Below are 12,320 nucleotides of genomic sequence, written 5' to 3' on the forward strand. Positions count from 1 at the left end.
GTTTTATGAGATAACTTTGAATAAGTTGCAACATATATATATATATATATATATATATATATATATATATATATATATATATATATATATATATATATATATATATATATATATATATTATTATTATTATTTTTGCAGCAGCACAATAAAGCTTTTTTTTTTTCCGGGTGCCTCCCCCATTCTGGCTGTCCCCTTTTCCAAACTTTCTGGACGCAGCCCTGCCTGGATGTAAGTTTGGGTTCCAAAAGACTTCCATTTGTCTCTAAAACGGAGGTTTAGTATTTTTAAAGCAAGAGGAGAGAGAGAGAGGGAGGAAGAGAGAGAGAGAGGGAGAAAACGAGAGAGAAAGAGAGAGAGAAAACAAGACAATTAAAAAGATTGACAGGTAGGCTCCTCTGTCAGGGGTGACGCTTGCGGAGAGGGGAGGAGTAAAAACTGTAGCAGGAAAAGCCACTCGATGCGTCTGTCTATCAGTTGAGACTGTCTGAAACAGCTTCCAGATCCACCGCGTTTCCCCCATTTTTTCCCACCTCCTCTCCTTTCGGGAGAGCGACCTCGGATCAGTCCCCTGGAGTTTCTTTCTTCTTCTTCTTCTTCTTCTCCTTCTTCTCCTTCTTCTTCTTTCTAAAAGACGCAGACGTTTTTTCGCTCCTGTCGATGTGATCTGATCAGATCTGATCTGATCCGAGTGTTTTCTTTTTTATATATATTTTGGGGGTGGGGGGGCGAAGCTCGGATGCGCCTCTTCACCGCATGAAGCTGAGATCCTTAAAATAAAGAAAAACCACACCGACTCTGTCCGAGATGAGGCGTGGAAATTATTCGCACCACTCTTAAAACCGTAAGTACGAGAGTGCATGTCTCAGTTTATTGTTCCCCTGTTTCTCTTTTTCCTTCTTCTTCTTTTTCTCTCAAATGGGAGAGGAGAGGAGGGGAAGGGAAAAGTCTCCGCCGGACGGCTGACGCTGGATCCGGGCTGAGGTGGTGTGCAGGGGACGGGGTTGACATGAACCCATCTTAACGCCTTGCTCTCTGTCTGTTTTCTTCCTTTCTTTTTAGGTGTCTGGGTAAAGAAAAGAAGGAAACGGGAGCAGGAGTGGAGACTGCTCCCTCACATCGGACCTTATTTGTTTGGTGAAATCACCCTTTTATATCTAAATATATGTAGTTTGGCGTGCGTAAAAAGGCGCAGCAAACTATCTCTCCCCCCCACCCCATCAACCGGGACTAGAGATTATTATAGGGGGATTTATTTTTTCCACACACAAAAAAAGGAGTGAACTGAAAACTTAATTTTTTTATGCTTTATTTTTCTTTATTATTATTAACACTGTAATTGTCTGATTTTTTTTTTTATTTTATTTTTTATTTTTATTGCCGGCCAATGAGAGAAATGAAGGAAGATGATATTTGATGGACACGGAGGTTTCGGGAGCTGGCCGAACCCTCAGTTTCGCTGAAGCCGACCCCCAGCCATCATCCACATCCAGCAGAGAAACGAGAAGCCTGGTGCTTTTTTTTCTTTTTTTTTCTTGAGCCTCAGAAAAGGGATGATTCCTCAAATCTGATCAGACTTTGACTCGTCCTTTTTTTTTTTAATACATAAATTAAATAAATATTCCTGCATGAGAAGCTCCGTGGAAGGTGACGGTCACTATGCCGAGGAGAAAGCAGCAAGAGCCGCGGCGATCAGCAGGTACAGCCCGCTCCTTCCCTTCTAAACCTTTCTTCTTTCTGAAACAAGTCACATTTCATTTTTGTTTCCACGTTTTAGTAGGTTATTAGTTGTTGTTTAAAAAAAAAAAAAAAAAGAAACACATTTCTAATCCGTCCGTCTTGTCACCCGTGACTCACATTAGTTTGGATAAAGTGACCCAAACTGCGCAAAAGACGCACGGATCCGGCCACTTTTTCAACCCCCCCTGGAAACTTTTAAGAATAGTGAGATAAACTAAATGGTATGTTGTTGTGAGGATAAAAGCGGGGAGGGGAGTTTAGAGGTTTTGAGAGTGAGTGAGTAATGATGAATAATTGACACAGAGAGTCGGTTTTTCCCCTCTCTCTGTCTCTCTCTCTCTTTTTTTCGGTTTTATTAGAAGATTGCCATCCTTGATTTGATGCGTGATTGATCGCCTGTCATGTGGCACTCTTTGATCTGTTCATCCCCGATAAACATCAGTAAATCCCCTCCATGAAGGCTACAGCGTTGGCCGATCAGACACACGTGAAGACCGTCTGTTTTATTATTATTATTATTACTATTATTGCATGTATTTTTTTTTATTTAGGCCAAAACAATATTATAAAGTTGGGAATTTAGTATAAAAAACAGGGCTAGAAGCATCCGCTTGTTTATTTTGATGTGCATGTGAAAGTGTAGGACTAATAACTAAACCACAGAGTGAAATCATTTTGCTACAGTCACTCTGTTTATGTGAATATTTGTAATTTCGGCGACAAAAACAAAAAAAAATATTAAAATAGAAAAACAGTAGAAAACCCACAATTTGGAAAGAGTCAGTATAAATCAGTGCAAAATGAGGTGCACCCATCTGATCTCAGTAAACACAGCATTAGATGAATCTGAAGTTGGCACGTGTGTGTACAAAAATAAAAAAATTATATTGGCGTCTGTTGTGATGGTGGTTCTGCACTTTGATGGCCACAGGTAGGAAAGATCTCCTGTGGCGTTGTGTTGGTGCTTCTAAGTGGAACCAGTCTTTCTCTCCTGTGATTGGCCAGCACATTGTACAGTAGGGTGTATGCACTTTTTTTTTTTTTTTTTTTTTTTCTTTCCAGACACAAATAAGAAATTTCTCTTCCGGATTTATCCCACGCTCCCAGCTGGAGCAGATATACCCGTATGCTGTGATGTTTAGCAAAGTGACCAGCTGATAGAAGCAGTTATTGGGAAAAAGGACCCCACAAGGTTGACATGTACTAGTTTGGATTTGGATCTGAATCCCCCCCTACCACCACCAACCATCACCCTCCCACCCCCCTCTGCAGCCTTTAAACAAATGTAAATGAGTGACAGGGGCTTTTCTACCTCTGTGCTAATGAGGCTGAGCCTTTGAAGTTAGGCATTAACAACTGCAGCGAACAAAAGACAGTTACAGAATTTTAAAGAGATTTTTTTTTTTTTTTTTTTTTAATATGAGGTGCAGAGCAGGTCGAACGGGAGGCCCGGCCGCGGAGGACTTTGAACTCAGCGGGTTTTATCATTGTGATGATGTTGAGGAGGAGGAGGAGAGGGACTGTGAGATGGAGACGATTCTCCGACTGAACAGTCTTCCTGGAATCGCTGGGCCACACTGGGAAGCCGGGGGATTCGGATTTCCACTTCCAGGGCTCGCTGTGCTTTTCCGCGCGTGGTTTTCGAGCGTTATGAAGAGGGAAGCATGCGTGACGCGACACCGCCGTGACCTCCCCGCCCCCTTCTTTTCCTCACATCGAAAACGCACACATAAACGCCACCCATCCAGCTAAGCGTCCGCCGGGAGCCGCAAACATCACGGCTCGTGACGGTCGATCAAACGGAGGGTCTTCCTCCGTTCTCCCAGGAAAACGAAAGTCCAGATAGGACTTCCACTTGTACTTCACACACTCACACACACACACACACACACTCACACTCACACTCACACACTGTAGTCTGGCCTAATGCTCTACTGGGAGCTGCCACTGACCTGTAGCTTCCTCCTTGTGTGCCACATCTCAAACTGCTATCGGTGGCGAAAATCAGACGTCACATGACTTTAAAAAAAGAAACAAACAAAAAAAGAGTTTCGGGGCAGATTACTATTAATTCCACACCCACATAAATCATATTATGTTGGTATTTACATACAGAAAAGATTTTATAACGTTTTACTGTCAAGTTGCTCAAACTTTTATGAGTAGATACATTTACTACACTATATTTTTTGCGTTTTCTCTGCAACTCAAATATAATTTCTTGCTACATATCAAATAAGAAATTTGCATCACTTTTTTTTTTTGAAGAAATCTATATTTTTTTTACAAAACTTTTCAAAATATTCAGGGTCTCTGTCTCAACGCTTTGGAGTTAAAGGGAGGCGAAACAAACGAACATGTGGGCCCTTTCGTTTTCGCCGGGGCAGAGCCGGATCCTGTCGCAGGGTTTTTACCGAACGCGTTCCGTTACTTCCGTGACCCTCCGATCCCGGAAGTGTCGTCCTCCTGCTCAGCGTGACACCTTGCGGCCGTCCTTCCCTCCCTCCCCTTCCTTCTTCTCTCCTTCTCTGGCGAACCACTTTGTTTTCGAGGCGGCGAAGACGAGGGACGAGCGGAGGACGGGAAAAGGAGTGGCTCTGCCTTTCATCCGAGGCGGTTCTCGGATCGGCTCAGATCAGATAGTCACTGCTTCGTCTTTTGAAACACGCTGGTTAATTATAAGACAGAGAAGTGTGTGTGTGTGTGTGTGTGTGTGTGTGTGTGTTCAGCTTGGAAAGGGTGGATAAGGGGTGCTTGTGGTGCCGCTGAGACGGAGGGAAGTAGGGGGATCTGTGTGTGTGTGTGTGGGGGGGGCGTGGGTGTTGGTGGATGTAAGGTTGCTTCCTGTTGGCTTCATTAGAGAGAGCCCTAATTATCTGCGGAGCTGATGGATTTGTGACAGGTCCTAACGATTAATGCTGACAAATTCAGTAAGGTGTCAAGTCCGCAGCTGCCTTGATGTAATCAAGTTGATATTATACAGTCCCCGTAGCCCCTAGTGCAGCACCGACTCAATTTACCAGTGCAGGTGACAAATGGACTTTGCTACCTGACTAATCACGTCAGGAGACAATGCCAATTAATGACCTCGGCGTGCCCCCCCACCCGTCTTTTACTCCCACCGTCCTCATAAGGTCGTAATAAGAGAACCCGGACCTGCTCCGACATGTCCCAGCCCTTTTTTCTGTTTGCACGTTAGATACAATTTTGCTTTTCTTCTTTCTTTAAACGCCGTGACCATTTCCACAAAAAAAAAATCCCCGCTCGAAATGTTCCTCTAAGTCGCCATCGTGGACGTTTTCCATATTTATTGATATTATTGTTATTTGTCAATGACACGGTTCAGGCCTCTTGGTGTATCAACTCGCCGAAGCGGTCCTGAGAGTCGTGTTTTATGTTTTTTTTTCTTAACGTTCTAGACATCCTGTGGGGGAGCTTTTTACGTTTTTCACATGTGTTGCTTGTAAATCAAAACAGTTTCCATGTACTTCAGCTGAACACACACACACACACACACACACACACACACACATGAGCTCCCTCTCTCCAGCCAGCTCACTGAAGGCCTCCGGTTTATTCCGACCCGGAGAATCGCAGTGCCCAGGGATTAATGATTTTGCATGTTCGGGGCGGATCAGATTACACGGTGACCTTTGTGCTCCCGGTTGATGACGCTGTTATGTGATAGTCCTCCCCTCAAAATAATCAGCAGGTAGAGATTTATGCCCACCCACCCTACACACACACACACACCACCTTTCTGATTTAATCGCTCTAAATATCTGTTTTTGTTTAGTTTTTTTTTTATTTGACCAACTACTTCCTGCAAAAATCTGAAAAGGAATCTGGAGGGACTTACAATTTCAAAGGCTTCACAGTGTCTGAGTCAACTGTTGGTGTTTGAGCTTTGCCAAAAAAAAGAAAAGAGAGGAAAAGTGTGTGTGTGTGTGTGTGTGTGCGTGTGTGTGTGTGTGTGTGTGTGTGAAAGAAGCAGAAACAGCCGGGACCATGAGTGTGTGTGCCTCAGTGCTGACCGGTGTCAGTTTTCCTGGAATGAATAACTCAAACGAGCGCAGCGGCGACCACGCCAACTTAGTCATCCTCTTTAGCACGGCCAGCCTTCGCTTCTCATCCCCACCCTCCCCCCTCCTGCCTCCAACCACCGCCGCCGTTGCCTCGTTGGACCAGGAAAAAGAGCTGGAACGGTCAGGGTTTTCTCTCGTCTAGCATATTTTTAGCCATTTCCAATCAAAAGCCTTGAAAAAACTGGGACCACCTATTGATCCCCCCGCTGCCTGTCCGGTTTGTTCGCTTCCGGTGTGTTCCACACACCCTCTGAGTTCGTGAGTGAGTGTGTGTGTGTGTGTGTGTGTGTTTGGCACAGCGAGAGCTTGCGGCGCTGTACTTAGCAGGTGGGCTTCAGCTGACCTGGTCAATAGCTTTTTTTTTTTTTTTTTGTTTGCTCCTGCACCGGCCTCTGAAAACGATAGTTTAAATTTACATCTGGGATTCTGGGGGTCAGAGGTCAAACATGCTCAGCTTGCTCCTTTTTAATGCCTCAAGTAACCACATGTGCCTTTGCAAGCCATGGACTAGAATGAGATCATGGCTGTGTGTCAACCTTGAGTAAAAATATCACAGTATCACAGCTCTTACACAGAGATTTTATTTGAAGCAAATTGTTTTTACACCTGCATAAATAATATAACATAGTGCTTATTAAAGTCCTAATATAATACACTCATTGTTACCTTGATGTTTAAAGACCACAAGCCTGCATTCCGCTGCTTTACAGATATGTAGCTCGCGTCTTGTCGGATGTTAGCATAAGTGACAAGCGACGGATTCTTTTCCACCAAATATGGTTCCGTTGTCGCCTCCTTTCGACCAGCTGACCATGGGGAATGGGCGTCACCCTGCCGGTTACTGCTCCTCCAGTTCGAGGAAAACCCCACGCTGACACCTCGTTAGCAGGATTTTGAACTTTAAGAATGGCGTAATGGAAAAATCGAAGCTAACTTTCTAGAACCTCGCTTTTAGTTGATAACAGGCGTACGCCACTTCAGTTAACGTTTGTCAGAGCTCTTCTTGTTAGCAAACCACTAAATTAAGGCTGTTGCATGCAGCGCTATTACTAGCGAAGGAATCATTTTCAAGAACACTGCCTTGGTGAACGGTGATCAGCTTTCAGATCTGTCTCAAAGGCTGCATTTATAGCAAATGTGTGGCCTTTATTGCCACAAAGATCACCCTGTTTATGTGTAATTATACTTAAATGATGCATTGTTCTTTAGTCCTTCCAATCCCAATTGTTGCAGATAAAATGTCATATAACGTGTGACATTTTATCACACTTTTCTGTGAGGCAGCTGATCCTGTAGATTCAAAAAAAAAAAAAAAAGGGGGGGGGGGGAGTCAACGATGCAGTTTTGTTGCTATCTTCACCCGTCCCAAGCTTTTAAACCTCAGAGCACTTTTCAATTCATCATCCAAAAATGGGGGATGACACAACTGGAAACCTACAGAGACGGGCAGAAAACTCTTGCGCTTCCTCCTCGAAGGATGGCACGTTGAAAAATGTTTGTGATTTTTCACAAATTTTATTTTGTCGGTAATCGGCCCGTGCTTAACTCTAAGGCTTGCTTTGGTATTCTAACCTAAAGTCAGCATAGATAAATAATCAAACGGGAAAAACAGCTAATCTTGAGGTTTCTCCATTCACGTTAGTTTTCACTGTTACATCTTAACGCCAGATTTTGTCTTTTTCTTTTTTTATATTTCTTTACAATTCTTTTTCGGGGTGTTCTGACTAAAATCCTTTCCCCCGGCGGGGTGGGGCACGCTCCCGCCACCACTCGCAGTCTGTTGCCCCTCGCCGCACTTTAAAACACACATGCGCACTGTGAACCATAAACACCGTCAGACACTCGCACATTCACAGACACACACCTATACCTAATGCTTAAGTGCAGCCAGCATGTCTCTGTGGGAGGTCATAATGGAGGTGGCTTAGTATGATGGGAAATCATATCATTAAAGCAGCCAGATGTGCTTTGTTGCCTGCCTTGCAGCACATAAAAACAGCAGCAAGTCATGGGATCTGAAAAGGAAAAAAAAAGAAAAGAAATCCAAGTCTGAGAAAATCAAGTCTGAAACAGATAGAAAGCAGCCCTCTGGGACTGGGGCTGACAAGCAGTCTTACTGCTGACTGCCATAGAAAAACAATTTCCACCCAAATAAAGTATTTTTTCCCCTCTTCCCGTTTTTTAAAAATATTGCAGCAGCAGAAACAAACTCTTCTCTGAACTTTTTTTTTTTTTTGAGAAATTCCGATAAGGAACGAAAAAAAAGAAGCTTTGATAAATTGCTTCCTGTCACTGTTATCAGCTCTCTGCGAAGTGTGCTTAATTACGATGTAATAGTGGTGTTGTGCTGAGTAATTACATTTTGTTAAGGGTCCACAGCGGGGATGTAAGACTTAAGAGCTCATTAATAGAAAACTGTTGATATGATTTTTTTTCTTTCCTTCCTCGTCTGGCACATAGTTGGAGACATGAGGAAGATAAGAGGGGAAATGTTCGAGAGAACTAGTCATGCAACATTTAAGGCTCAAAAATTGATATCTCAAATTTTCTTAAGTAAAGTATTACATTAGCTGTGGGTAAATTTGCTTTCTTGATCAGCGCCGTGCCTCCTCAAGAGGCTACGAGAGAGTCTGCTAGAGCCAAATTTAACATGTTACTACTATCAATAAAAGATGAGCAATTACAGAATATTTTGTCTAATAAGTATTTGAGTTCCTCGGCGCTTGAAAAAACCCCAGAAAAAAAAAAACAACAACAAAAAAAAACATGTAGCTTACCCACTCATTACATCAGTTAGCAGGGGGAGTGAGAGGCAGCCCTTTGATGCTAACAAATAAACAAACAAGACAAACGAGACGAGGCCCTCTACAGAAGAACCAAAGCCCTATCCAGGGACACCCAAACCCCTGTGTACCCCTCCCTTCCCCCACTTCTTCTTCTTCTTCTTCTCTGGATCCTCCTCACATCTCTGCCTCTCCATCTCTTTCACGTGTCTCCCGTTTCGTAGCGCTCCCTCTCCTCTTTCTTTCGCGCTTTCCCGCCTCTCATGCGCCTTTCTCTTCTCTTGGAACCAAAGAGAAACTTTACTTTTGAGCATTTCGTTTACGGCAAAAAACTTCCCGTTCCCTCCTGCGTCTCATCAGGCAGAAGTCAAGGCGAGATAGAGAGGGGGTTTCCGCTGGGCGGTCTTTTGATTTTTAAGCTGCTTTTCCCTGCAAATAACAGATTATCCAAGCAATGTTTTGGTAACGCTAAGCGATGAGTAAAATCGGGTTTTCTTGATGTCAAGGTGCTCGGGAGTACCGGCTAAATGACGATCTTGGTCGCTGGTGTTGTGGTGTTTTTGTTTTTGAGTGGGAAGGAGTAGTGCTGGGGTGAGGCTTTTAGGAAGGATATTTAAGCTGACAGATGAACGGGACGACGGACAAATTCTCCCACAACAGCTGCGACTGCCACCATTATCCTGACAGGTGTCAATTAAGAATTACTGCCTGGCCCGCTGAGCGCCCCTCCGGACTCACTCACACGTCCCTCCGTCCCTCTAGTACGCCACCCCACCCCCCTTCCTAGGTCCAGCTGTCGACTTGTGAGAGAAATAACAGTCAGATCCTCCGTTTCCCCATCTCTTGATCAATGGTAGCACCCAGGATCACGATTATTGTACATCTGTTGACGACCAGCGTGCTGGTATTACTGCTTCCTAAATGCTTCTTGCTTTGCAACCCAAATAGACAGAAATGGTGCCTCAAGAAGCAGTACCTTGCCTTACACCAGCTATTTTGAATATAAATCGTCCAGCTCTCAGATCTGGCAGGTTAACAAGCCTCATTTCATCTCTGGTTGTGTTTGTACGAGTGTTTGGATCCATTTCGTGCATGATATGTGCTGCACTTGCCTTGAGTTGTTGGTTCTCCCGCTGTTCACTGGCTTTCATCGAACGAGTTGATGGACATGCTTTTGCAAACTTTTTGCACATCTTGATGGCTCACTTTGACAAATGTGCGCTTGAGTATCAACAGCAAAGATGCTTCAATCAAGCCTTTTCTCTGCGACACCTATTGTGGTCTAACTTTGTAACCCTTAAGAGGAAAAAATGCACCACAGGTTCTTTGAAAGATGCAAATATTTTTAATCCGATAGTGAGTTAAAGTACATGCAGTGGTTTATGGTAGGTTTGGTTTACGGTAAGTTTTTCCGCATTTGATCTGTTGAGCGTCAATCAAACGGGAAATCTTTCTTACTCTGACGTCTGGTCGAGTAATCGGTGAATCTCTACTCGACCATCTCACGGTTTTACTGCAAGAAAGTGAAACGCTAATTTATTTGGCATCTGCCTACCCACTTGTCTCGGTTTATGAGGGTCTTTAGTATGCAGTTGAACTTTTTTTCTTTGATTGGAAAGCTTTAACGGAAATGGGTAAGTCAGCGGGACATTGATTCCTGCAGGCATGAGGAATACAGAGGGAGAGCCTATATTTTCTACATACAGTATGGAATTCACCATCATGTTTACTGATTCTATGGTGATGTGTCATGCCGTTGACTCTGTAGTTATTGCTCAGACTCTGTAATGAATGCAGTTTTCAGTGCTGCCGCAGAGTAAACACGGGGAAGGCTTCAATCGGCTGAAGGAGGAAGCAAAAACAGCAACGCTTAAAAAGCAACACGAGAGTGAGTGAGTTTAAAAAAAAAAAAAAAAAGCTCGCCAGGAACACACAGATAGATTTGCATGTTCACTTGGGAGTTAGACTTTTGGATTTTTTTTCCTCCCTAGAAATCATTTGCCAAAAAAAATAACTGGGAAAGATAATATCACTGTTTTGTGTGTGTGTGTGTGTGTGTGTGTGTGTGTGTGTGTGTGTGCGTGTGTGTGTGTGTGTTTGTTTTATTTTTCCTGCTTCTCCTGCTTTATTTGCATATCACTTGTTTTAAATAAGGAAAACCCTCTGAGAGATTTCTCTCTCTCTCTATTTTTTCCTGTAGCTATGGTCGTTTTCATCATGACAAAACTATCATCTCTCTCGGCCTTTTCTCTCACCTTCTCTCCCCTCCCCACCTCTTTTTCTCCTCTTTTTATTTCATTCCTTCCTCAGGCCTGCCTCCATTCAGTCTCACTCCAGCATTATGCTGCTCCGAGCGATTATCAAACCTGAGAATATTTTTTTTTCCCCCATCCCCATGCAAATCACCTCACCGTGTTCTTTTATCTGCCCCCGCCCCACCCCAGCCAACCCCCCTCCGAACCGTTTTGTGTAATCAAAGTAAACGGCAGCTAAAGCAAAAAGGGAAACGCTCTTTGTGGAGATGGATGGAGGGATTAAATATTAACCGGATGCGGCCGACTTAAGGCGAGTGTTTTACATAGCTGCTCCCGCCACGGATGCCGCACATTGATCCCCCCCTCCGCCACCTCCTCCACTCACCCCACCTCACCCCACTTCCCTTCGCCCCGGTGCCTTTACTTGTTTGGTCGCCTGCCGTTAATTTTTCACCATCAACTCGCCGGCTGGGTCTGGAGAACAGAAACAGAGCGGGTGGAGGAGAGGGAGGCCAACGAATGGTTCAGCCATCATCCACCCTCTCTCCCTCTCCACCACCACCACCACCCACTCCTCTGCTTTTAACAGGGGCAGGTGAGATGGATGATAGCAATTTGAAATTTTGTTTGTGCGTGTGATCATGGAGATTGTTTTCTGTATTACCATGGTGTAACAATTCCAGTGATTAATTGAGGCGAATGCCGGGTTCTGACTGGCTGAATGGGGCTTGGGGTATTTGTGTGTGTGTGCGTGTGTGGGTGTGTGTGTGTGCGTGTGTGGTGGCTTCCAGAATGTCCACCATCCTGCAATCCTGGCTCGTGAATGTAGTGTTTATCAGCTGACCTTGGCTACTCCCTGCCAAAAAAAAAAAAAAAGAAAAAGAAATCGGCCCGTACAAACAGCGGATCCAGCCTGCCACACACTGCCCCTTCTGTTATATCGCTTCCTTCATTTCCTCCTTCCTCCTCTTCTCCAGCTGTGATTAAACGTAGCAAAATCAAGCCACTCAAGTCCAACTTTTTTTACACCAAAAAAAAAAAATGGGGGGGGGGGGGGAGGCGGTGGGGGAAAGACTAAACAAAAACAAAATGGCCACAGTGACTTCACTATTTGCGCTTGAAGGACATCAGAGGTAGGAATGCTCCTCCGGCGGCGGCGCTGCGGGTTCGCTCTCTGTTTGTTGTTTACATGTGTACAGCAATATCCTGTGGGTTACAGAGGCAGCTTGTTAACGAGGGAGGGAGAGGGGGCTCCGACCAGAGCCGGTTCATCCCACCCAGACCCCGCCGCCCCCAACACTCATCCCAGGCCATATACACAGACACTCTCAAACACGCACATACACAAAGTTGTTACACCAGTGCTGGTGACAGCACAGTGAAGGCCCTCTGGCATTTATAAATGTGTCCACCCTGCAGCAGAGAGAGACCCCCACCGCCAGCGGTCCCCTGTCCCTCCC

General features: G+C 44.5%; 1 long non-coding RNA gene across 1 annotated transcript; it reads left to right on the forward strand.

The window, feature by feature from the left end:
* The first annotated feature begins 175 nt into the window (after positions 1–175).
* LOC106939800 (uncharacterized) lies at positions 176–7,855 on the forward strand. The gene is made up of 2 exons (XR_001422917.1): positions 176–841; positions 1,060–7,855. It is a non-coding gene; the product is annotated as an uncharacterized LOC106939800 (long non-coding RNA).
* Positions 7,856–12,320: the final 4,465 nt, after the last annotated feature.

Source organism: Poecilia latipinna, unplaced genomic scaffold (assembly GCF_001443285.1).
Source record: "Poecilia latipinna isolate Pla-1442-1.1 unplaced genomic scaffold, P_latipinna-1.0 Scaffold2988, whole genome shotgun sequence".
Taxonomy (NCBI): domain Eukaryota; kingdom Metazoa; phylum Chordata; class Actinopteri; order Cyprinodontiformes; family Poeciliidae; genus Poecilia; species Poecilia latipinna.